The 24,065-nt window shown below is 49.1% G+C and overlaps 1 protein-coding gene across 1 annotated transcript in view; it reads right to left on the bottom strand.

The window, feature by feature from the left end:
- HORMAD1 (HORMA domain containing 1) overlaps positions 1 to 24,065 on the bottom strand; it is an 863,212-nt gene that overhangs the window by 816,853 nt on the left and 22,294 nt on the right. The window lies entirely within an intron of this gene.

The following is a 24,065-nucleotide window of genomic DNA, read 5'->3' as shown; positions in this document are numbered from 1 at the left end:
AAGTGGTGCAGAATGCGGCGGCCCACCTTTTGGGTGGGATTCGGCCTAGGGATAGTGTGCGTGGCTATCTTCGCACCCTTCACTGGCTTCCGGTAAGGGCGCAAGTGATGTTTAAATCTCTCACTATAGCCCATCGGGCACTGCATGGTCTAGGGCCGGGCTATTTGCAGAAACGGTTCTATGTCCCAGGGAGGATACTGCGCTCGTCGGTCCTCAGGCTGGCGAAGGTCCCTTGTTTCCAGAGGCACCGTTTAGGTGGTGCTTCCTTGGCCATACTGGTGGCCCGAGCATGGAATACGCTTCCTTTGGTACTTCGCTGTGTGGAAGATCCAGCAGTTTTTAAAAAACTGTTAAAAACCCATCTTTTAGCTTAAAGTCAGGTTATGCTTTGTCTTCTCTCTGCTCGCGCCGGGACACTCCTAGGAGTATCTGTGCGGGTTAGAAATTCAAATAACATAACATAACATCTAGTGAATGGTTTATCCACTCTGTGATTCTGCCATTGGTGACGTGTGGGTTGGAACCCAGGAGAAGTGTGATATTACTAAGGACGAGTTTCTAATCTATGTGGTTTAGCTGGAACCAGCATCAGTCTTTCCAGGCAAATGGTGTGGAGGGTGGGGATGGGCAGGTAACGGTGAGGACCATTGGGATCAGGAAGTTGTTAGACCAAATAGTGGGTAAAGGATCCAAGAGCTGTCACTGGGGATTGTTGGTAAAAATTGAGTCTAGCAGGTGACGCTTTACAGCAGTAGGACCCTGAACACTTTAAGTGAGTTGGTTTGCAGCGAGGTCTTGCAGGACATCAGCCGCTTGGGTGTCTGAGGGCTCATCGAGATGTCAATTTAGACCTCCCAAAATGTTGAGATGGGTTTTTCTGATCGTCAAGTTGGCAAGGACCTCCGGTAAGGTCTGGGTGAATTGGCTTCCACGGCCAGGGTGTCTACACATTAGGACTCCAGAGAACGTGAATATGGGGGACAGGGAAATGGCACATGTCAGGGTTTTGCAATTGTGAGGGGTTCGGTTATACATGCGAGTGATAACTTTAGTATGATTATGAGTCATCCCCCATTCCTGTTTTCTCTATCTCTATGTGTGATATAATAATAGGGGGTAGGGCCTGGACAACATCTGGTCCAGACTCATCATGGAGCCTGGTTACGGTCAGGAAGATCACATTAGGTTTTTCTTCTTCCAAGAACGAGACGATTTCCAGCTTGTGGTGTGGAAGGGATCAACAATTTACTAGGAACATTTTCCAGCTGAGCTTGGAGGGGACCGGTGTTTTCAGGCGGAGGGACAGTGAGAGAAGTATAGGAGCAATACTTACTCATAAGGTTTCCCTTGGTCAGGAAGACAGAGTGGAGACATTTGTCATTGTAATCCCTTCTTAAGTTGACCAGTTGCTGTGCAGACCCACTGCCCTGCTGTTACTTTCTGTTGTTGATGTTTGAACCACTAGACCACCGACCTGCCCGGCAACTCTATGGTTCAGTGTCCCAGCCGACTCTAAGGTAAAGCGCTCAGTTAATTTAGCTTTAACCCCCATAATTCTTGGAGCAAGTAGTGTAATTTCAGTAATCAGTCTCTTTTTAACAGAAAACTCTAACCAGATTGAGTTAATGTAGCATGTATAAAGGCAAAAATACAATAATGGCCAAAATGTAAACCTTTTTAAAGGAAACTTTAAGCTGTTAAAAAAAGCTCCACATTCCTGTGCATTGGCAGAAAATTACCATTAATGAACGTAACATTAGAGGAGAACAATGAATTTGAAGAAAGCCATCTAGCACAGCAGTGAGATCTATACTACAGTAGGTCAAAATAAAACAATTCTTATGAACAGACTACAGAATTATTTTTTTTATTGACTTTAGTGATCATAGTCTCCAATAAAACCCACAAGTAGTGATTCCTAACAGGAATAGATTTCGGTTTGAAATCCAAAGGAGGCCCAGATTTTGTAAGCTAACATAAGTTATTTGGAAATATTCCAATAAACTCCATTGTAAATTAGATTTCAGTCAATAATTGTCCTAAAATACAGAAACCAATAATTGTTCCTACTGATAGGAGTGGCTACTATTGGGCAGTAAATACTCCATTTACAACTCAACAGTAGCCACTCCCAGGAGTAGGCAAAAATCGTTATTTCCGAATATTAGGACAATTTTGTGTTGGAAAGTAGAATTGTTTGAGGGTAAATAAAGTAGTGTTCCATTGGTAACAGTTGTTGCTTGGTGGCTGAGTCTGGGACTCCTTTGTATGGAGACTTATATTTTACAAGAATAAAAGTGATTTGACAGACCGCAGCATCCAGGCTTCTCTACAGTTGCAATTGTCTTGAACACTACAGAAATGGAGTTCCATGTTCCATCTGTTCCTGACCAAAGAAGGGGTTTTTCACAGCACTACTATGTCTCAGCCAAAGAGCTGAGGGGCACAGCCGTGTTGAAGTTAGCACCGCCTTCCTGCTGCCTTTGGTGGTTACGTAACCACTCCACCTAAAGGACCCTCCTGCTGGCATGAGTTGGAGGTGGTTCCCAGGATGAAATAATATGTAATCGAGTTACATTTCAGCACAATTATCGTTCAGGGGCCTCTAACAGCTTTGAACATTTATTTCCATACGTAATCTCAGTAGTGCAAACTACTGATTAGCCTCAATTGATCCACGCAAATTGTTGAAATAATCATGGATAGTGAATGTCAGTTTGAACTACATTGCAACGTGAAGGTATGACATTTTGAACTGACATGGGAAGTGAACTACTGAGCTAACTGTAATACTATGTCACAACCTTTCTACATAAATTAGCTCTATTTTAAAGTGGTTGTTATATACAACTTTTGGAATGAGCAGGAATATACACCTAAGCAAGGAAGGTTTCTGACGTACCAGGTCCTTCTCTATAGGATTGTCAACAATAGAAATTAAGGAACAAATGGGAATGGAAGGTGGGGCTAAGCATATTGTAAGGCCATTGAATGTGACATTTTTACTGCAAGAAGGAAAGTATCATTTTTGAAGCATTGTAGCAATTAGAAATGTTCTCATACATTTACCTAGGCTGGAGTAAAATCAGTTACTTCCACAACTGACAAAAATGCTACAATGTTGAAATGGTTAGACAAGCGATACAGTCCAAAATATAATGTATTTTTACAAAAAACATACATTCTTTCAAAGAGTACACATGCCAGGTGAACCTGTTGAAGACTGTGGTCACTCTTAGATGGGAGACAGCGTTTACAATGCTGGTAATACCACGTGGGTAGGTTGCAACGCGGACGTTACATAGTCCGCGTTGTTACCACGCATGGCCTTACATCACAAGTCGTTTCAACGACTTGCGCTACATAGCATGCAACACTAGGGAATGTGTTGGATTTTAAGTCCAACACATTCCCTGCTGTTGCGCTAACTGGAGTAGCAATAGTAATTTATACTATTCCTAAATCCAGCGCGCCATCTAGCGCAAGACATAGAAACGACTTGCGATGTAATGCCATGCTTGGAAACAACGCGGACGATGTAACGTCCGCGTTGTAACCTACTGCGTGGTATTTGCTCGCGGTGTAACGTCATATATTCCTCTTAGATCATTAGTAGGGACCTGCAAATACAGGACATTCACACAAGGAATGACTAAAGGAACAACCTGTTGAGAAAATTAACTTTAAAAAGGTATAAGAGCGCCTCTTATCTACAGAAGATCATACGCTTGAAGAAGTGATAGCAATAGCTCGTGGAACTCAAAATTAGCAGTATGAAAGAAATGCCTTTAACTACAAGATACAACTAAGATGTTGAATCAAGTATTAGCATGAATAAGTCAATAAAGGAAGAAACAACTGCATGTAACAATGAAGAGAAGACAAAGGACGTTATCATTGGAGTCATGGCCTTATAGGAAATTAAAAAAGTTGTTGATAGAACGTTGCATGTCACTTTGCTTGGTGTGTAGGGCAAGTGAACCAGATAAACAAGTAGTGACAACATCAAACTTGGCAAGAAAATTAAGATAAATACACGTGGGGGCAGTGTTGGTGATAAGGAGGGTTATGTTTTAACCTTGGAAATTAAAAAGGAGAATCCTACATTTTGTAATGTTGAAACTAACAGTGTGGAGGTTCTGGATGGGGCAAAGAGGCCCAGAGATGTCACTCTGGATCAAGGACATTTGAGAGTGGGCGTTAGCTGAAGAGACACATATGAAGCTCACACGTAGGGACGAAAACTTACAAACCGATTTAATGAAATGGCGGAAATTGTGTATCACTGGATTTATGATAGAGGTGGGGGGGTCTGACCGAAGTGCCTCGGATGGTGAGCAGGACGTGAATGACAAGGGAGAGCACCGAGAGAGTGGGAGTCGGGGAGAATAACTGTAATAAGTGTACGACCTATGCCTATGTGACCTGCTCTATGTTCCATTCAATGCGGAGACATATATACAATACGATTGTGGACCTCTATTGTTTTTCACTCGCCCCCAGCACTGCTATTTCAGTCCCAAAAAGGTGTAGAATGCACTGTATGCAGTACTGTTGCTATTCTGTTTAATTGAAAAATGGAAAATAAATGTTTAAAAAAAAAAAACTGTGGAGGTTTGAAGGATGGATGACTCCAGTCTCCGTATACCAAGATTGGTGAGGATGTATTTAATAAATTTGGGGATGGCACAATGAAAAAAAGCCAATATACTGATTTTTGTGTAAGATAAGATAATGCTAGAGCGGTCGACCTCGAAAGCTGGGGAACCGGGTTCGAGTCTCGGCAACGACGCTCAACATCCTGTGATTCTGGGCAAATCACTTGATCTCCCCGTGCCAAACAAAAATGAATGTGTCCTCATGTAACAAAACTGGTGCTCATGTAAAGCGCTCTGATACCTGATGTCTCGGATCTAGTTTGCGCTATATAAAACTCTAAAAAGTTCTCTTTTAAATGTCATTATTAAGGCAGTGGGTGAGTTTCTTTGGAAAATATCCTTTAAGAACAAGTGGTAATGAAGATGCTACAATGCATGTAGCATAAGATGACTCTTGTTGGGTTGGGGTGAACAAAAAGCTATGAACATAATTCTTACACTGATCACCTGATCTGATGGAGTAAAATTGGTTACAACTCGAAGGATAAGAGGACATGCATATTTATAGGTGAAGAATTCTTATAGCCGATGTCCATGATGTATGAACAAAACAAAATCCACTTTGAAAACAAAAGGTATTTTTACTAAAACATCTGTCTGAGGGATATTTTAGTAAAATGTGTTTGAAGTGGAGAATCCATATAAAACAATTATGGGCAACATGAAAACAATTCAGAGGCAGATTCTTTAATACACAATACTGCACCCACAGATATGTCTTTGCATTTGTATGGATTTACCAGTTTCAGGAATTTACAAAAGTTTACTAAAGTAAGCCTGAAAACTGTACTCTTTGCAAACGTATGTGAATTCCATTTTTGCATAAGCAAAAATACATTGCTTAAATGCCAGCTGGTCCATTCAGCTTTTCGTCACTCCAAGGTCCGTAACATGAGTACCATTGAGTTTGGTAACAAACATCTGTTATTTTGGCGTCAGGAGACCTTGGGGTCAATATGCGACTTACAAATATACATGTTATGTTATATTTTGGCTCATGCTAAAATCTGCTTAGTGTCTTCAAATTCATTTTTTCTGCACTACCTTTATTTCCACAACTTGGAAAACGTTCTACTCCTGCCCTTGTCAGGAGTAAACTTCAACCTTTTCTAGTTGGGAATTGTTTGGATAGAAGTTTGTGAATACCCTTCAATAAGCAAGTTAGTGGGTGTGCACAGGCTCACAGCGCAGTCCAACCCTGTAACTACCGCTTTCCATCTACTTTAACCCCTTCCATGCAAATGACGGAACGGTTCCGTCATGAGCATCGGTTGAGCTGTGCTCATGACGGAACCGTTCCGTCATGGCCCCGCCCGCGCTCGAACCCTTCAGCACCGCGGAGGAATCCGCGCAGCACTGAAGGGGTTAAGCTCCATTGCATAGTTTTATGGAAATGTGGGAAAATTGGAGCCTTGCTAGAATCCAATCCCTGGTATACTGTGAGCATAATCAGAGAGGTTGTTATCAGAGCCCTGAGATAACAAGAATGCAGCTTTAACTTATCACCTCACTGCATGGCACCAAAAGAGACAAGTGGGTGTTGTAGGAAGCTGGCTCTGTATATACTATACCAAATTGAGGTATAGTGTGCACAGAGACCAGTGGAACACCAAAGGTAGGCAGAGGTAAAAGTAGATAGCACCTTACTCACTATGTGTGGTAGTGTGGGCGAGCACAAGCTTTATCAGCTGGTAGTGTTAAGCATTTGTTGTACACACCCAGGCAGAAAATGATGTCACACACTCAAAGACTGAACTCCGACCAATTTGTTTGTATAACAAATATTATTTAGTTATTTTATTTCTAGAACCAAGCCAAGCCTGGTGCAGGTACGTGAAATAAATGCTTTGCAAAATCTTATGCAGTGATTTACAGTTGAATGCAGGTTGAATGCAGGTTCAAATGCAGTTGGTTGAATTACAGGCAAGTCGACAGTTAGAAATTATTTATCAGCTACTGTGCACAATACTTTTTATATTACTTTTTGAGTTACTTTTGCTAATCAGTGTGATATGCCCAGATAGCACACCAAGACATTTCTTAGACAAGAGGTAAGTAATTAAGTTTTAGCACATTTGCAGTTTTTCAATGTTTCATACAAACCAACTCCACACTTAGAAGAATTTTCAAGGAAAAGCAGTCAATGCAATCCTATGGAAGGAAATGAAGTTAACTGTTTACAGGTAAGTACTTATTTTTGGTAGTTGGTATTCTGGAGTTAGAACCAGGGTTCCCACAGGGTCGAGGATTCACTCTCAGAACACCCTCAGCGTCACTAGGGCGGCCGGGTGCAGAGTGCTGAGGCCCAATGTTATCCAATGGGGGATAGGGGGCCTCCGGTCGGTGGCTGCTCACAAGTAGGCCACAAGGTTGTGGGAGCCAAGCTCCTGGTGCAAAGGGGGATCGGAGTTAGCAAACAAGGTGCACCCGCAGCGGCGCAGGGGTGGCTGGGTGCTGTTTTGGCGTTGGGTGCCATGTTTTCATTAGGAGTTGCCGGTTTTGGATTTTGGCTGCAGGCTTGCTCCAGGAAGACTTCCGGGAGGAACGAAGAGATGGGCAGGTAAGTTGGAGGGCTCTGGGACGTAGGTGCACCTCGGGTTCTCTTCTCCAGGGCACAGGGCGGCTGGATGCAGTGGTGTCTTTTGAGGTCGGATTTCACCTTACTGGGCCACTCGCGGTTGGGGGTCTCCGTGTAGAGGCTGCAAACGACATCGGAGAGTCTTGGAGAGGTCAATCCATGGTGGACTCGGACTCTGGAGCACTGGGGAACCTCGCTGGGTCCGGTGGGCCACCCGGATTCGGGCCGTAGGCGTTGGTGCAGTGGTGGTTCCAGACGTCGGGTTTCTTTGTCCTCAGCAGGCTCAGAGTCTGTCTTGGGAGTTCCTTTTGAATAGAGCTGCTGTTCACAGGAGAGCCGATCTTGGCTGAAGGTAGTCAGTCTTCTCAATGATTATGGAGGTCGCTGGCTGCAGGACAAGGCGACTGTTGGCGCAGAATCTCTGGAAAGTGCAGACAGGCAGGTAGGGCTGGGGCCAAGTCAGTTCTTCTCTGCAATCTCCTCTGCTGGGAGTCTTCTTTCGTCCTTCTTCATAGGTCACGGGAATCTGTCTTCTTGGTTCAGGTCTGCCCCCTAAATATTGTATTTAGGGGGCGTTTTAGGGGTCTTGAGGTCAGTAGGCAAATGGCTACTGTCCTTAGGGTGACTACACCCTTGGTGTGCTCACCCTACATGGGGGAGTGGGCACAATCCCTATTCCTGATTGGAGAGTGCCTGCTATCTGCAAGATGGCAGGCACTGGAGAGTGGGTCTTGCCTCCCCCACCAGAGGGGTGGGGTTGGCAGAGGTGGGCACACCTATGGGCTGTGCTAATTTTTCCTGGCTGTCTCCCTGCTGAAAAGGAGGGAAGACAGGAAGGGGGCCTACACCTGATAGCATGAGAGGCAGGGGTCGCGTTACAAAGGAGGCAAGGCCTTTGAAGCTACTTCCGCCCAGGAAAGGCTTTGTTTCTGGGCTCAGGGAGCGATGGCTCCCACCCCAGTGGTCCAGAAACATGTCTTGTGGTGGCAGGCTGGTGTTTACCAGTCAGGGAACCCACCAGAGTCTGGTCGTTTTTCGGGGGACATCTTTAAGATGCCCTCTGAGTGCATTTCTCATTAAATCCCACACATGCATCAGTGTGAGTTTAATGTCCTGAGATGTTTGATACCAAACTTCACAGTTTACAGTAAAGTCATTGTGGGGCTGTGGAGTTCGTAATGACAAACTACCAGTACCATATACTCTTAATGACATTACTGCAATTACAATGTCTAAGAATTGGCTTAGACACTGTAGGGGTACCAGGCTCATGAACCTGTAACCTCACCACTGGTATAGTGCACCCAGATAGAGGGGTGGCTGACCTATGCCAGGGCAGTGGGTTGTAGGCGTGGCACACAGGGATGTGTGCCATGTCGACTCTTCACTTTGTTCTGCACCAAACCACGCAGCCTGCAATGGCAGTGTGTGTGTGTGTGTAAAGGTACAGGGCCTCTAAGGGTGGCACAATAAGTGCTGCATCCCTTAGAGGCCTTCCCTGGCCACAGTGCATCAGTAGTCTGGCAAAACAGGGGGGGAGGTTGTTACTGCAACAGAAACCCAGATTCCTACAGGTGTTTTTTAATGGGACAAATAGATTTCTAATCCATAGTGTCCCTTGAGCAAGTACATATTTTCTTTTATTCCCTGAAACGTATTATAATTTATAATGGATTTCTTGTAATCAACACTGTCAATTAACTATGTGGTTGGAGGCTCAACATTCTCCATCCATATTAAATAATTCTATTTACGCCTTATGATTGTGCGGTGAATAATTTCTAATCCCCACAAACACATCCTAAAATAGCATACCTGCTGAATTACGTGGAGGGCAAGCCAGCTATTCTTTTATCGAAAGGGAGGCACTTTCAAGTTTTTTAATATAAAACCTGGGATTTCATTTTATTTGCAAGGTGACTTATTGACACAAAACATGTAATGTTGCTGACAGGCATTGTGTTTTGTAAACGTAGAAAATCTATGTGACAACTAGTGCTTATGGTTAATGATACTAACAGATCCAAACCGGTGTTAAAAATTTATAATGGACCGGCGTGGCCTGGTGTCAACGAAGATGGCCGCCTGAGGTGAAAGCTCCGTCGGGGCCGAGCCCTTAAAACCCGTCAAATCTGTTAATCATCCGGTAGGAGTGACCCAGGCATTACCGCAACAAACGGGACCCGTCAGAGGACCAGATCACCGAAAAACCAGCTGCCGAGAGACGCTTTCTACCCGCTCCTCACCAAACAGACGCTGCTGCCGGGAAGGGCCGTACGCGGGCTGAAGGTAAAACCCCCGGCCGCCTCGCCGGCCAATCTGCAGAGAGGTCTACCCTGCCGTGGCCTCACCGGCGCTGCCACCCGGTCTTTCTTCCCCCCCCCGATTCACCAGGCAATACCTGGAGACCGGTTCCCTGCTACATCGCCGACTGGAAGTGATCGCGCCGAGTACGCTAGGAGGCAAACATCAGAGAGGCCCCTCGAAGCCACCCTCCGAGTTGCGGGAGGAGTGCCTGAGGAGCTAACTGCGGCCTACAGCTTACCGTGCGGCCGGGGCTGCATGCCCGAAATCGGTGGACGGAGTGGTAACAGCGAACCTCCGCCCACGCTCATCCGCCCAAGGCCATAACTTACAGTCTCCATAGTCGGGCGGGACGTACAGCACCACACGCACGGAGACTCTCTGGATTATCGCTAAGTAGGAGCGAAAGACTCCGTTTCCTTTCTGGTGTGGGAACAGTTGGTCCATACCCGAGTGCTGGGTGGAAATAGGGCACATGCTGGGAGATATGAACATTGTGGGAACCGCAAACGGACACGTGTGGAGGTGGCAGCAAGCGGGGGCGAGAAGTCAATCTCTCCGAGGTGAGCCGGAACTGCCAGCTTGTAACAATGCACACCGGCATCGACTATAATCCTACTGAGATCTACACGCATCACCTGTATTGGAACTGGCCAAGACCTATGGACACATTTGGGAGATCTGCCCGTTGTGCCGGAGGGGCGGACCCGAGGAGCGGCCGGTGGGCGGCGGTGCCCACTTCTAACCGGGAGTACAGGGGCACCATCTCTCAAGATCTGCTGGGATCGCTCTACCCCCCCCCCCCATCATGTTCATGCAAGCATCGACACTGTTTTAAGTTAAGCGGCGGACTCGTAGGAGCAGACCCACCGCAACTATCACCCGCTCCCCAAACTGGACGGATTGAGACACGTATAGGGAAGAAACCGCTACGTAGCCGAAACAAATAGCCTACACGAAGGTAGAGACTCAAGAGTAGCGCAACAGTGCAAACAAACAAGCTTGATAAGTATGCGGTCCCAAAACAAGCCCACATAGAAGAGTGAGCCCAGGGTGGGCAAACTGGAGACGCCGAGCCCTCCCTCGCGTCCTTAATGGCGGCCATCCAGGTGCTAGGAGCCACACTAGAAACGAAAATCGACAAAGTCTCAATCGAAATGAACTTGCTTAGAGCCGATATGAATAAAACCTCAGACAGAGTCAAGGTCAATGAAGAAAATGACCTAGAACTCCAAACTTCCACGAAAAAGCTCGAGGACAGGGTGCAGCAACTAGTTCACCAACACCGCCAGATGGCTCTCAAGCTCGAAGATCAGGAAGGGAGGGCCTGCCGAAATAACTTACGAGTGGTCGGGGTCCCGGAGGGCTCAGAGGGGCCGAGTATGGACCTCTTCCTGGAAGACTTGATCCTCAATCATCTTAAACCGAAACAGCTCTCCTCCCTATTCACAATTGAGTGGGTGCACCGGGCACCTATTCCCAGGCCCAAACCGGGGGCGCCCCCCTAGAACTATTATCGCAAAAATTCTCAACTGCAGGGACCGTGACGCAATCTTACAGGCAGCCCGAACACAAGGAGTCCTCCACTACGAAAATGCGACAGTTCGATTTTTCCCTGACTTCACGCTTAAGGTCCAACAGGAACGACGCTCCTTTGACGGAGTTTAGAAAGCGCTCAGAGGGGGGGGCGGAGCTTGCTGGCGACTATGGCGGACGTGTGAGCGCTGAGCTCTCCACCATTGCCCTCACAAAATCCTTACATTGATCCTACACGGCAGAGCTAAATAGCGGATAGGAAGGGGGAATCCCTTCTTGACCTGGCGGGGCTGTGTGCGGACCTCTTCAGCCGGCAGCGGCGCCCGACGGAGCACATACGGCGAGCAGTAACATCCTCGGCGGACCAGGCCAACATCCCCGAACTGCCCTTAGGCGCTCCCCGGCGTGCGTGGCACAGCGTGCAGCAGGGTCATCTGTGGCCAGCCCGGTCGAACGTACTCAGCTACATACCTGGAGTGAGACGGTAGGGCCACGACGCTGACGTCTCCGGAGGGGAGTGCAAGCACGAGCGGCTCCATAAGGGGTAGGGAGCGATCACAGCGAGACGACCCTCTTACTCGGTGGGGCCGTTCCACGGGACTGCCAGTATCAGCGGATTGGACCGGGTAGAGCTGCCACACCGCTCTGGACAACCCGGGGAACCCTGGCTAGTGGCAAGCTTCTCATGCGGGGAGGTCCCACACGGTGAACACCTCTGAATTGGGACATTAAACGGAACACTGGCTTGTATGGTGGAGTGTGCACTGGGTGCTTGCGGTGGAGGCGAGGCTCTTGGCGCCTCCGTGGAGCTACGCTTGGCGCACCCCTTCTCTAATAGCCCGCAATAAGATCCCCAGAGGCCAGAGGAGTCGGCGCTGTGTGCAGGCCTGCAGGGGGCTGCGGTGGGGCGACTCTGGAGCTACGCGACGACGAGGCCTGCGGGCTTCCTCGGTGTTGACAGCCCCTCCCCAGCCACTCGGGGTCGCCATTTTGGAATACAGGGCCTGCGTGAGGAGTCACCATTCGGAACAAGTTTCTATCTGACCTGGACTTTGGGTGTGCGCTGGGTTTGGTGCAGTTTCGCACGCTGACTTCTTTCTGAAGGTGGCCAGTCTCGGCTCCGAGGCTGCATGGAATACAGTCCAGTATGCTAAGAAGACAGAGCCGGTAGCTGGGCCATAGACTGCTGTGAGAACACAGAGGTACGGATTGCTCGGCTCTGGCAGCGGATTTATCGAGTGTCTTGCAGGTGGGCCTCGAGGTGGTTGTCTGTGCTTGGGTGCAGCACTGGCTTCCGTCTTGCGTAAGCAGGCCCAAATCTTGGCGATTGCCGATTGACTTACCAAGGGAGCCTTCTCTGTGGCGGAGGACTGCCGATAGCGTGGAGAGCGTGGATTGGGCCGCTTGACCCGTGGGAACTGCGCACTGCCCAGGCCTGTGGTGGTTTTGAGGACTGCCAGCGGCAGAGACCTGATCGGGTGCTAGCAGACGGACTCCGACCGTGTGCTGTGAGGAGAGTCGGGGGCCGGTGTGCGACCCTGCGCTGAGGGTCTTGGAACCTCGCAGACCCAGCTACTGCAGTAGGCCCAGCTGTTAAACCACGGAGAGGTACAGTGGCGCGGCCCTTAAGCTGCTCCGTTGGGGCCGAGAACCACAAGGTCCTGCGGATTGGAGCTTGAATCCGCCTCGGCGCGGCTGGACTAGTGGAATTGCAGACCCATAGAATCACCATGGGTAAAGGCGACAAGACCCAGCCTAAAATATCTTTCGATCCACGTAAAGCGAAGGGATCTAATGTCATAGTGCCGGAAGCGTCTCCCTGTGGTACTGCCTCAGAGAGCTCTATGTGTGCGGACATTAGAGAAATGTTAGCGACAATGGAAAAGGGTCTGCAGGGCAGTCTGACAGCGATCGGTACCAAGCTCGACGCACTCTAATACCGCATGGATCGCATGTCGGAGCGGGTGGACAAGAATGCAGAGCGACTGGACATGACTGAGAAGAGAATCACGCAAGCGGAGGAAGCGCAGACGGAGTGGGATACAGATCGCAAACAATTCACCTGATTGCTTCAGGTCATCCAGGATAAGTCGGAGGACCTGGAAGCCCGCTCGAGGCGATCGAACATTCGCATAACGGGTGTGGCTGAGTCAACACAAACCGGAAGGATGGAGCTCTTTGTGGAAAAACTATTGCATGCCCTGCTGGGGGAGAAAGTGTTCTCTCTCATGTTCGTCGTCGAAAGAGCTCATCGTTCGCTGGGGCCCCGCCCAAAGCCAGGTGCACCAGCGAGACCAATAATAGCAAAGCTGCTGAATTACAGGGACAGAGATACGGCCCTGCGGGTGGCTAGAGAAAAAGGGAGGTTGCAATTTGAAGGAATGGACATCTCCATTTACCCTGACTTCCCGGCGAAAGTCAAAGAAGAACGGAGGCATTTCGCACCGTACAAAAAACAACTTTGCGACCTAGGTCTGGATTACGCGATGCTATACCCGGCGAAACTCCGGATCAACAGGCAAGGCCATTGTCATTTCTTCACTGACCCGAGGGAACTACAGAGATCTTTGAAGGAATGGTCTAAGGAACAGCAGAGCAGTCCACGGGGCCAAAATGACACTCTTGCGAATGCATCACGTTTGGAGGAGCAGGATTAGTTTGCTGTTGGTGGCTTGTCTCTGCAAACGGCCACACCGTCTGTCTGGATTGCTTGTTGGGTGGGGGGTGTTCGCAGTCCTGGCAGTGACCGGAGCGCCTGGAGCTGAATGGACAACAGCGGATGGTGTGGTCCCACATGAGGACTACGCAGTTGCTACTTGGTGAGACCTTTCTGATATATTGAGTATGAATAGAAACTGTGGTCCTAGTCTCATGGGTCACGGGGGGGGGGTAGTGTATTTGCTCTTGCTGGCTGCTGACCTGATTGCTTCTTGCCTTCTGGAGCTGGGGGACCCTCCCCGGGTTTGTTCCGTCCATTTGCTTTGTTGGCCTGCGACTGGGACTACTTGACGATGGGCAGGTTCGTTGCACAGGCCCCTTAGGACTATCAGGAATGCATCTCTAGGCGTAAGGCTTGGATCCCAATACGTATAGTGGGGATGCCCCTGGACCTAATGGTGGAGGAAGGAGAGCGGCTCGTGCCGTATGACTATATGGGGGCAATGGTGCGGGGACACGTCAATACTGTGAGCTGTTGACAGGTTGTGATTTACTTTGCCCGGTAACCTCTGCCCTAGCGCTGTTGGCTCGCATGGTCCCTACGGGGGCTGGTTTGGGGAATGTTCAAGGTGTTTGTTGTAGTGGGGGGTGGGGGAATGGGTCGGGGTCCTGTCTGGCCAGGTTGGGGGTGGTCGGCTGTGGGTGGGGGGGAAGTGACAATAGGGGGATGTTTTGGGTTGGGGGACGGGGGGACGCACGGTACGCTGAGAGGCATGTCTTCTGACCTATCTCTGTATGTTCGGACTAAGTTGCCCGGTGACTGCCAGTGGGTGGCACTTTCCATAGGGAACATCTTTGCTGATTCTATGGCACGTTATGGCAGGGATGTCAGACTCTAGAGTTACGAATGGTGACAGTGGCACTACGGCTCTGAGAGCGCGGACGTGGAATGTCAGGGGGTTGAATGATTTTCGCAAACTGCGAAAAGTGCTGAATTATTTCCACAGGCACCACATCGATCTGGCACTTATACAAGAAACACACCTCCCCCTTACGAGTAAAATGCTTTCTGCGAAGGGCCTAGCGGGTAATAGTGTAGCGGCAGGCTTTACTACGCACTCCAGAGGGGTGGTCACATGGGTAAACCCACGATCAAAACTGAAATTAACAGTGTTGGAAGCTGACTCGGAAGGGCGCTATTTAATTGCTAGATGTTTCGGGAAAGGTCACGAGCTAGTGGTAGTTAATGTTTATGGCCCCAATTACGATAATCCTGAGTTCTACGCCGCACTAGCCGCACATTGTAGGCAGTACGTACACGCTAGAATGGTGTGGGGAGGTGACTTTAATTTCACATTTAACCCGAACATAGACCGCTCTTCGGGGCCGATGCGTCGCCCGGCGGCTGCTGCCTTACACATGCAAGCGGAACTGACTAGACTTGACCTGGTGGATGTCTGGAGACACGGACATCCTGGGAAACGGGGCTATACACACTACTCTGCATTCCATGACGTGCACACCAGAATCGACTACTGGCTAACATCACAGTCGTTGCTTACGGTGATTAAGGGGTGCGTGGTCTCACCACGTACACTGTCGGACCACTCCCCTCTTCTTCTGATACTGGATACTCCGGTCAAAAGAATCCCGCCGTTCACATGGCGGCTGCCACCCTACTCACTGTTAGATGAGGTGTTTAGGGGCGAATTGGCGGAGGACATAGATACCTTCTTTGATAATAACTTGGGTTCTGTTCAGAGTTTCCAAACGGTGTGGGACTCGTTCAAAGCATATATTCGTGGTATGGCTATGGCCAAGCACTCTAGTGTTCTTAAGTCCATACGACAAAGGCTGAAGGCTCTGGAGACGCAACTGGCGCAGTTAGAAGAGCAACATCGGATGTTCGCGGATTCCGATATTGTAGCTAGGATCCAAGCGTTGGTTTCTGAATACAATAGTGAAGCGGATAGGGAAGTGCAGCATATGGGCAAGTATGCTACGGCCCGCACATATGGGGAGGGTGAACGCCCGGGCTCCTTACTAGCGAGGATACTTCGTAATAACAGAAGGCCTCTGGTCATTGACGAACTTGTCACCTCCGCAGGGGCAGTGATTACTGGAGAGAGAGAGATTATTGACAAATTCAGGGATTACTATGCTGGGCTTTATAAATCTAAGTCCTCTCAGATGGAAGAGGAAATAGAGGACTACCTCAGTTATATTAAAATGCCCTTTTTGTCCAACTCTGAGGGAATTTCTGATGCTGCCCATACAAAAGGATGAAATTCTGGAGGCACTGGAGGGAATGAGATCAGGCAGTGCCCCTGGGGCTGATGGGCTGACGGTGGCCTTTTACAAGGCCTTCAAGGATAAGCTCCTCCCGCATCCGATGACTCTTTTTGATGATATATGCCAGGAAGGTAGCATGCCAGGTACTATGAGAGAGGCTCTGCTCATCACCATCTTAAAACCCGGGAGACCCCCTAACTTGTGCGGATGCTACAGACCGCTCTCCTTGATTAATGTGGACGCCAAGTTGTACGCCAAGGTCCTAGCTACACGCTTGGCGCTGCTGGTGCCGGAGCTCGTGGCTCCGGAGCAGGCGGGATTTATCCCGGCCAGAAATCTCACATATAATATCCGAACAGTACTGGGAACCATACAGCATATGCGCCCAGAGCGCAAAGCCTTAGCTCTTTTCCTGGACATGGAGAAGGCGTTCGACTCTGTGGAGTGGCCCTTTATGGTGAGGGTATTGAGGAAATTCGGACTGGGAGAGCCTTTTTTGCAGATGCTTGGAGCATTGTATTACCGACCCACTGCCAGGCTGAGAATAGGAGACCAGGTTACGGAGGCCTTCGAAGTTGGCAGGGGAACCAGGCAAGGCTGTCCCCTTTCCCCCCTCCTATATGCTCTAGTAGCGGAACCCTTGGCGTGCGCGATAAGAGAATACCATAGATTCGAGGGTATTAACTTTCCCACCTACAAGATCGGTATTTCAACATACGCAGATGATACGCTGCTATACGTCCGGGACCCGGAGGAGAATCTCTCTTCTATATTGAGGGAGGTGGTCAAATTCGGGGCCCTGTCTGGCCTTAAGGTGAACTGGAACAAGTCGTTAGCGTTCCCGCTGACGCCGGTTACTTTGCCGTTTCATATGGAAAATCCACTGCAGTGGACGACTGACTCAATCCGATACTTGGGGATTCGGCTCCACAAGGATCCGGAGGTTCTACTCAGGGAAAACTACGGAGTGGCATACGCCAACCTAGTTGAGGACGTAGAGGTGTGGAGTCAGCTTCCCCTGTCTTTGCTGGGCAGAATAGCCATCATGAAAATGGTGGTTTTGCCAAGATTCTTGTTCCTGTTCAATAACATCCCTATAGTACTGTCCAAGGCCATTTTCACGCAGTTGACCCAACCCCTTATTAAGCTGGCCTGGGGAGGTAAACAGCCTAGAGTTCAGTGGAAGGTGTTAACGCTGCCGTATGAGATGGGGGGACTGGGAGCCCCGGACCTGGAAAGATATTAATGGGTAGCGCAGGCGGCTCACCTGCACACGTGGATACATGCCAACTCTGATGTCCCACATGTGATTTTAGAGCGATTGTTTGCTGACCCGCTCCCCTTGCCGGCAACTGTCTTCCAGACGGTTGATCGCAGCGTAGGAAGATTGGACTCTCTAAAAGCCACGAATCATGCTTGGCATGCGTTGATGAGAGCGCAGGACTGTGCACTACTGTATTCCCCGCTGATGCAGGTGGAGTGGGCGGTTTGTCTCCCCCCACTGCGAGAGAAAGGAGTGCTACAGGCGTTAGGCGCTCTGGGCATCGCTAGGGTGGGGGATCTGTTTCTGGATGGGGTAGTCAAGACATGGGATCAGATCGGCTCGGCACGACCTGAGTCCACGCTTCTACAACGCTTTCAATTTCATAGGGTCCGTAGTGCACTGTCAGACCTGTTGGGGCCGGGCATGGCAGAACCCCCGGAACTTACCTATGTCATTAAAACGGTGGCGCCGTCCAAACTGGTTACGACTCTTAAAAAAATTGGGGACCAGCACAAGGCGCACCAGTACTCCACAGCGAGGCAAGACTGGCAGAGCGACCTTCAAATGGATATCACTGATGAGATGTGGAAATACTCTTGCGCTAGCACCAAGAAGGTGTCGCTAAATGGTCGACACAGATTGGTGCACTTTAAGTACTTGCAGCGAGTCTATTATACCCCGGAGAGATTGCATAGGTACGGGCTCCGCCAAACAGCGGAGTGTGAGCGCTGTCACTTCCTAGTGGCGGACTTCATGCATATGGCCTGGTACTGCCCGGGAATAGCTAAGTTTTGGACGGAGGTGTTCCAGGAACTGAGCCAGATTTTGGAAACAGAGATACAGCCCAACCCATCGCTGGCGTTACTGGGGTATTCCAGGCCGCTCCCACTAGCACTGCGACGTCTGACTGATATAGCGCTGTTAATAGCTAGACAAGTTGTGGCGACATGTTGGATGAGAGGGCCACTTCCCACTAAGAAACGATGGGCCAGGGATATGCTGTATTGCAGCACACAGGCGGAGACATATAGCGAATTGCTACCTCCGAAAAGTCGCCCCAAGAACTTCTGGGGGTTGTACAGAATGTATTTGACTGCCGGGGTCACCGAGACGGCTGGCCAGGGGGAGGCACAGAGTGAGGAACTCAATACGCACAATTTGGCAGAGGGGGGCACGGGACAAGATCAGGACTCTAGGGGCGCACGATTGTGAGGGATTCTGGAGCGTCAGTTGGGACGGATGCCCGCATGTAGAGAGTGTGGACAGGTACATTTCAGATCTGACTGTCACGCTCTAATAGGGGTCACTCGGAGGGTGAATGAGTAACGCAAGGTTGTATATAGACTGAATGCGGGGGGGTGCTATCACTGGTTGCTGCTAGAAAGAAGGACTGAGGACACGTGTACATGTAGATGGGCGGAAGGATGAGACAGCTAGCGTGTGGTGGGTGGGGTGGGTGGTTGGGGTTAGTGATACGATTGGAACCTACAGGGACTAAGCCAGGTTTGCAGTCGCAGGTGGATAATTTTATACTTCTAAATCATAAGCGTATGGCTGTAACATAGACTGGGGACTAGTGCAACCTCCAACCGAAGTTGCGACCATGACCAGGCTATTGTATATGATGTTTTATTGAGACACCGCCGGTCCTCCGGGATGTCGGCTAAATGGCCGTGTAAGAGATAACTTAACTGCCCGACTGGACGGCAGAGTCCTCCCACTGCTACCTGGATAGTAGGCTGTCTGCCCTGTACAATTCCTATAAGTAAATAAAGGTTTTTGAAAAGTTAAAAAAAAAAAAAAAAAAAAAAAAAAAAGAAAGCGCTCCGAGACAGAGGGCTCAAATATATGATATTTTTCCCTGCAAAACTTAAAATCATAGTGGACGGAAAATCGCTGTTCTTCACGACCCCGCTGGAGGTACAAGACTGGTTGGACCGAGCGGCCATACGGGGATAATCGGCGAACCAGGGTGATAACTGGAGAGACACTCCCACTCATTCACCAGGCTCGGTGGATGACAGATCGGACTTCGACAGGCGGAGTCAACGTTCCTGGAGATCGAGGTCCAGTAGCCCGGGAAAGCTAGCAGCCCAAAGAGACTGAATGACTCAAAATTGTGGTGTGGGACCTATGGATCTGCAACAACAAACTGTAATGTATGAATACTTTTCTATGAGATGGTGGGTGGGGGATACTTCATGAAGCACTGGTCCGGATGACTTTTGGGGTCCTCAACCTTGCATCTTCTTCTACGGGTGGGGGCAAGCCTCTGGCGGCCGGAGCCGATACTAGCCCATATTCCCCCGTAACTGTTGACTTGTTCCCAGGGCGATAGGCACTCTGCTAGTTGGGGATGTGGGTAGTTTTAAACCTACGTGGCAGGGTAGCAGGGATGGGGGGACGGCATCGGGGGGGGTTCTATTTTTAGTCTTATTATGAGTCTCTCTCATCAAAGTTGGGAGGGGGAACTGGGGGGTGATCATTGGTCGTGCAGGAAATGATATTTCAGGATGTGGTTGTGCTCCGTGACTCACAGGTCTTTTCTCTGTAAAGGTGATTATGCAGTGGGGAACGTCAACAGGCTGGGGGATAAGGTGAAAAGAAGCATAGTACTCCAGCACCTAAAGCGTCATTCCCCGGATGTCGCATTACTTCAAGAGACGCACCTAATTGGTAATAACTGTAAAGCTCTAAATAGATGGGGGTACAATATGGTAGCACACGCTGGCTTCAACTCCGGGTCCCGAGGGGTAGGAATTCTACTTAAACGTACCTTCCCACTCAGCATCAAACACACATGGACAGACCCACTGGGGCGCTATGCGGCGGTCTCAGGACGCTGGGAAGGACAAACCCTTACACTGCTAGCACCACGGGTCTCCAAACACAATCATACAAGGAATTGGGGACACTCATACTCTCACTTCCTGAGGGGCAACTCATATTAGGTGGGGACTTCAACGCGGTTGTATCCGGCACGCTCGACCGTCACACACCCCAAGACATTAGCACTGGGCAAAATTGTCTCTCCAATTTCGTTGAGGCCTTTGGCCTCACAGATCTTTGGAGAATGCCCCATCCTGACCTCCAACAATACACTTTCTTCTCGGGGTCTCACCGCACATTTTCTAGAATAGACTATATCCTCATGCCTATACAACAGAATACGATCACGCAAGAAATCAAGCACTTAGCACGGGGCATTTCTGATCATTCCACTCTATGGGTTCACTTAACCATTGAAGAAAAAAGGGTAGGATGTGTAGCACCCATCAACCCTTGGTATCTCCGCAACCCGGGATTAAAAGCTGCGCTTATTTGAATAGTCGACCAATATTTCCAAGGAAACGATGGCACAGTTGACTCCCCTATCACTCTATGGGAGGCGTTTAAAACAGTAATCAGGGGGCACACCCTCTCAGCCATAGCTGGGCTGCGCAAGGAGAACAATAAACAGATGGCTACTATCGAACACGACCTCCTTTGCTTCGAGGAGGCAGCACACGACGGTGAAGACCAAGCTGCTCTTCACAGGCTAAAACTTAAGGAAGCTGAGTATAAAGCCCTCGCAACTGACGCAGCCAAAACCCTAGCGAGGGACAGGGATGGACGCCTCTACGACCAGGGAGACAAAGCGGGCAAACTAATTGCCTGGATGGACAAAAAAGAAAGGGTGGGGAGGTTAGTGCCGGAGCTTAAAAGTAGTTCAGGTATTGTATTAACTGAACCCCACGATATAGTACATGAATTCGCCACCCACTTCGCACAAGTATATCGGAATGGTTCGGAACTACCGGAGGAGGACTCCTCTGAACTGCTCGCGGACATCCCATTGCCCCTCCTCACTGACTCCGAAAGAGATGCATTGGAAAGTGCACTAACCAACGGCGAGCCAGCCACGGCGATCAGAGATCTACGGCCAGGAAAAGCCCTGGGTCCCAACGGTCTGCCCATCAAACTATACAAACTTAGGCCAGATAAGCTAGCCCCCCATCTGAAAACCATGTTTGAAGATAGTAAAAAACTGGGTATTCTCCCACGGGACCAACGTATCGCCACACTGATGGCCATATCCAAAGCAAGGAAACCGAAAGACGAATGTACCTCGTATAGACCCATTTCTCTACTAAATGCGGAGCCCAAAATACTTGCTAAGTTTTTGGCAAACAGGCTAAGGCAAGTAATAGGCAAACTAGTCCACCCTGATCAATCGAGCTTTATGCCACATCGAAATACTGCGCTTAATTTACAGAGGCTTCATGGAGTGTTGGGGCGCCATGCCACCATCTGAGAAGACGCCATCGTGGTATCGCTAGACGCAACAATGGCGTTTGATACACTCGAATGGACATATCTATTGGCAGTCCTTAAAAAGTTTGGTTTCGGACCCAATTTCATTGGATGGGTACAGCTCCTTTACACCGAACCATTGGCACAAGTGGTGGTAAACAATAAAATCTCAAACGTATTCGCTCTCGGGAGGGGGACGCAGCAAGGGTGTCCCCTCTCGACCCTACTTTTTGCACTCTCTCTCCAACCACTTGCCGCCTGGATACGAAGGGATCCTTCCATCAGGGGACTTAGATGGGCTGAAGACTGGGAGGATCGAATCTCACTGTATGCAGACTACATCCTCCTATACCTCGCCTCCCCTCGGAAGTCACTGAGGGTGGTCCTAGACATCTTCACAAGCTTCGGACGCAACTCCGGTTATAGAATTAACTGGAGCAAATCGTTGCTATACGTCTTGCACGGTGACCCCCCTACAGCACCAAACGACTGCCCGATTCAAACAGTGACAGTCGGGTTCCGCTACTTTGGAATTTTCATTACAACAAATGCCCAGATCCGTTATGAACGGAATCTTCTCCCACCTTTACAGAAGTTCAAGCGAGACACGGCTACCTGGAAGTCACTGGCACTTTCTCTATTGGGACGAGCAACCCTCTTTAAAATGATAAGAAACACGGTTCCTGTGGAATGATAAACTTCATTGATAAGTGAAAAGACGCACAATTGCGATAAACTTGAGGGTTAGAGTGATATATCCTCTTAATCGCGATTGTGCGTCTTTTCACTTATCAATGAAGTTTATCATTCCACAGGAACCGTGTTTCTTGTTATAAAACAGTCACCCTGGTTCCTTAGTGAGTAGGGTCCCCTTGTTCTTCCCTCCCGACTCTTTAAAATGATGGCATTGCCTCGCTTCCTTTACGCCCTTCAGAATTTCCCAGACCAAGTTCCATCGGGGTTCTTTAAAGACATTGAATCGACTCAAAGAGGCCTTTTGTGGGACGGTAAACCGCGTATATCACTTCATAAAATGACGCTCGGGTGGTATTATGGAGGTATAGCACTCCCCGACATTTAAAAATATTATTGGGCAGCGCACCTCTCAGCGATTAACCAATGCACTTATCGCAGTGGGGATGACCCGGGTTATAGGATGGACAAATGGGTACTCCTGGGCGGTAGTTACACAAGGGCGCTCTACTCCAAACCCAACAAATATTCCCTGACAGGACCCACACAGCATTCAGTTCAGCTCTGGCACACTGTACACCTCAGGCTAGGATGGACCAACAAGATCACACTTGCCACTCCCTTATAGGACTCCGAATGCCTGGGCACACTGGGTCGGTCTATGGGCTTTGACAAATGGGACCCGATCGGTCTCTCCCACGTTGGGGAGCTCTGGGGACACAACGGCATGGTCTCATTTGCTACACTGCAACAGACACACGAGTTACCCGCATCGGAATATTTTAGATACATACAGGTCAGACACTCCCTCCAAGCCAACATCTCGGCTGGGTCCCCTATACCGGAGTCTTCTCCTCTAGAAGACAGATTGCTCGACGGCTACTTGTCCGAAAAAGCTATCTCCCTTATATACATAAAGCTGATACATAACACGCCAGATCCTCTAATACCATTAAGGGAGAAACGGGGATGGGAAGGCCTGGAACTGGAGGACGACGAACGGCAGGAAGCATTCTCCTCACCGAAGGAGGTCGCCATTTCAGCAAAACTGAGACTGATCCAATTAAAATTTTTACATAGGGTGTATCTCTCGGGTCCCAGACTGGTACTGATGGGCCGGAGTGAAGAGGGGCTGTGTAAAAGGCATTGCGGCCTAGTGGGGTCCTTTTTCCACATTATTTGGGAATGTCCGCAGATCCAAAGTTATTGGAAGAAAGTACTTGACTGTATGAGTGAAGTATGAGGGGTGGAGATTTGGCTAGAAGCCAAAAGATGTCTCCTGAATGTTTGGGAGCCCACAGACCTCAACACCAAGGGTACACTCTGGGCAACCCTTGGCCAGATGGTAGCTAAACGAAACATCGCCTGCCTGTGGGGAGCGGCAACACCACCGACACTGAGCGCCTGGAAAAATGATATGGATTGGTGTATGGTGCGGGAAAAAACGGTATATGTAGCACGTGGCTGTCCCCGGAAATGGATAGCGATCTGGACTAAATGGAATGTATATCGTGGTAACATATGTGAACCCCCATATGCCCCCCCCCCCCCCCCCCCGACGAACCATTGACACCCTGAACTGTGTGGCCAACCATCATCCTGCTGTACTACCCCACTGAAATAATGTACGGAACAACTGCTTGATTTATGAGTCTGAGATACAACTGTTATTACTGCTTACTGTATGAAGTGATCACCCTACTAGAATTGTTAATAAAAAAGATTTATTAAAAAAAAATTGTTTTTTAAATGTATAATGATTACAGGAATATTTGCAGGTTAATAAAAG

This window comes from Triturus cristatus, chromosome 12, assembly GCF_964204655.1.
Source record: "Triturus cristatus chromosome 12, aTriCri1.1, whole genome shotgun sequence".
NCBI lineage: Eukaryota > Metazoa > Chordata > Amphibia > Caudata > Salamandridae > Triturus > Triturus cristatus.
The sequence above is the reverse complement of the archived record's forward strand: the minus strand, read 5'-3'. Positions and strand labels throughout refer to the sequence as shown.